This window comes from Pteropus vampyrus, unplaced genomic scaffold (genome assembly GCF_000151845.1).
Source record: "Pteropus vampyrus isolate Shadow unplaced genomic scaffold, Pvam_2.0 Scaffold21, whole genome shotgun sequence".
In the NCBI taxonomy this organism is placed as follows: domain Eukaryota; kingdom Metazoa; phylum Chordata; class Mammalia; order Chiroptera; family Pteropodidae; genus Pteropus; species Pteropus vampyrus.
In genome coordinates this window covers 2,583,916-2,586,607 of record NW_011888802.1, presented here as the reverse complement: position 1 = coordinate 2,586,607, position 2,692 = coordinate 2,583,916, and positions in this window count along the sequence as shown.

Sequence of the window (2,692 nt, the reverse complement as noted above, 5' to 3'; positions counted from 1 at the left end):
TGCCTACATGTTTTTTATTCCTAAAAAGGTATTCTGTGTGGCTTTAATTAATTTCTACACTTTAACATTCAAATCAAGTCAGAAAGACAAGCCACGTTTCAAAAATATTAATGTATGATAAAGTAGTATGCACATGGGTGGCTGAATTTATTTTAAACCTTTATAATAACTTAGAAATTAATAATTATTATTGATAAATCATGAATACTAATAGTAGTTTTCATATAGCAAAACAGATAAAAAGAGCGAGCAAATGCTGATAAAAGAAACTACACAAGAGAATATGGATGGTTTCATATATTGGCTTCAATAGTCCTTTTTCAATATTTTCACAAGGAACTATTATTTTTTTTTTAAATGTCAACAAGAAAAGTAAACGTCCACCTGCTTGCTTACTCAGTGTCATCATTAATCGAATAAACAGCACTTCCCTGGGCTGGAAAACTTATTTAAAATCTTTCTAAGGCAAATATCTTTTCATGACCATCATAAATCACTTTCCTTTAAACTCTATCTGAACTCAAATTTCCATAAAAATATTAGAGAAGTACTATTTTATAACTCCCACTCATGAAACCCTTATATAGACATTTTTATCATCATTTCTTATATAAAATACTTGTACCTTAATAGCATTTCACATGATTTTAATCCACAAAAATATAAGAGTGCCTTTCTTGGTTTTTCAAGTGTGATCAGTTTGTATGTTGTATTTTCTCTTTTCCCTATAGTTATGCAAAAGGGTTGCATTTTCTTAATTTCTTAATATTTTTGTTCTCAATATTATGGTATTTCTTAAGTTTCTCAGTGTTATTCATTTCTTGTAAAATACAATAATTACTTAATCATCACTATTTCATTTGATTCAACACTTTATAATAGATTTGAACATGTATATAAAAAATAATGAAAATTGCAGAGATGGGGTTTCTGATACATTACAAGGTCATTTAGCTAGAAACCGAAATTAGCAAAATATCTTTATTTTAACTTTTAAAGCATCAATTTATGTAAAATATTAATAATGCTACAATGTTATTCTTGTGTTTTTGAAATTAAATTAATATATAATAAGATAAATAGATTGACACCACACACACACACACATGTGCACACCTGCAGACATATACACAGCCACTTATATATGTAATGGCTGACCTAAAGTAACCATGATTAGCGTTATTACAATATAGTATAAGAAATTTTCTTTAAAAATAACCTATTTGTCAGCATCTGTATATTCTTTCAAATATATATATGTATACATACATATATTTATATAAACATACACACAGACATACACATATATACATATATATAATTATAAATATATGTGCATGGATAAGTATGAATACATGTATGTAATATGTAAAACCAGGTCATCATTTGAACCACAACTACATTCAATGCAATATTTATCTTTATTCAGTGACAGTTCTATGACTTTCAGGTGGATAAGACATACTTACAAAAGTGGTACCAGGACTGGCTTAAAGACAGAAACTTGATCTACATAATTTTTTCTCTGAAACTGAAGTGAGCAGTCAATGGCTGTTATGGTGCTTTGTTCTTGGGGTTCATCCAAGTGGTTTGTTGTGGCTGCAGTATTGGCACTGAAAGAAATCTGGCTTAGCTGCTTAACTTTTTCTGTTTAAATGGGCATTCGATTGTCGATTTTCAAATCAAAATAATTTAAGATAGTGGTTAGTGATTATTCATTTTTTTTCACTCTTAGTTGGCAGAGTTACTCATTTTGTATGAAATTTTAAAGGAAACTGTGTACAAAAAATCTTGCACATTTACCATAATAAAAATGAGTTTGTTTTCCAAAATCATGGTAACTAGAACTTAATAGAAACTTAAGGAAAACAATTAATGTAGTCAGAGCCTACGTATTATGTTATATACATTTGTAAATTATAAGATTAATAGACTTTCTTTTGACATTTAATACCAATACCAACTGCTGTATATTACAGATGATCAGAGCACATATCTAAAAATCTAAGTGTAAATGTATAGTGTTTTCTTATTTGATGGGTAGGGGATGCTGAATTAAAATAGTACTTTGAAAACATAGTTTTTATTTCTGATATCTTTATAAGATTTATACCTTACTATGTCTTCATTTCTGTGTATGTGTGTGTGTGCGTGTTTGTGTGTATAAATGATTGAGGTAAATAGGATTATACTATGTGACTATATACTGGATTTTTTAGAGCAAATATTTTCCTCCTTATATTACCGTCTTTTTTTTGACTCCCACCTTACCATTTCCATCAACCTCCCGGACCTACACATAGGGATGGTTAGTATCCCTCTATGTTATTTCTGAGCACATATAACTGCTGATTCAAGGGGAGAGCTGAGATGTACATTTATCGCATGGGTTCTGGATGAGAGACCATCAGTGAGAGGTCCTTGCATGATATTTGAAAGCCTGAAGAAAAACAGAGGCCATTATTCTTTGGCTGCAGATGTAGAAGGACTTGTAGAAGGACATAATAAAAGGCACATCTGCTTCCTCTTGAGCTTTTGTGGACCACCAGCTTGGAAATTCAGGCACATAAAGTTAGTGGCAGCTCTGTGATTGTGTAAGCTCCTTACTACATTTATTGTAGCACTTTATACGTGAAATCTACAGTGTCTTACGCTATCACCTACACTCAAACACACACATAGGAATTTCATC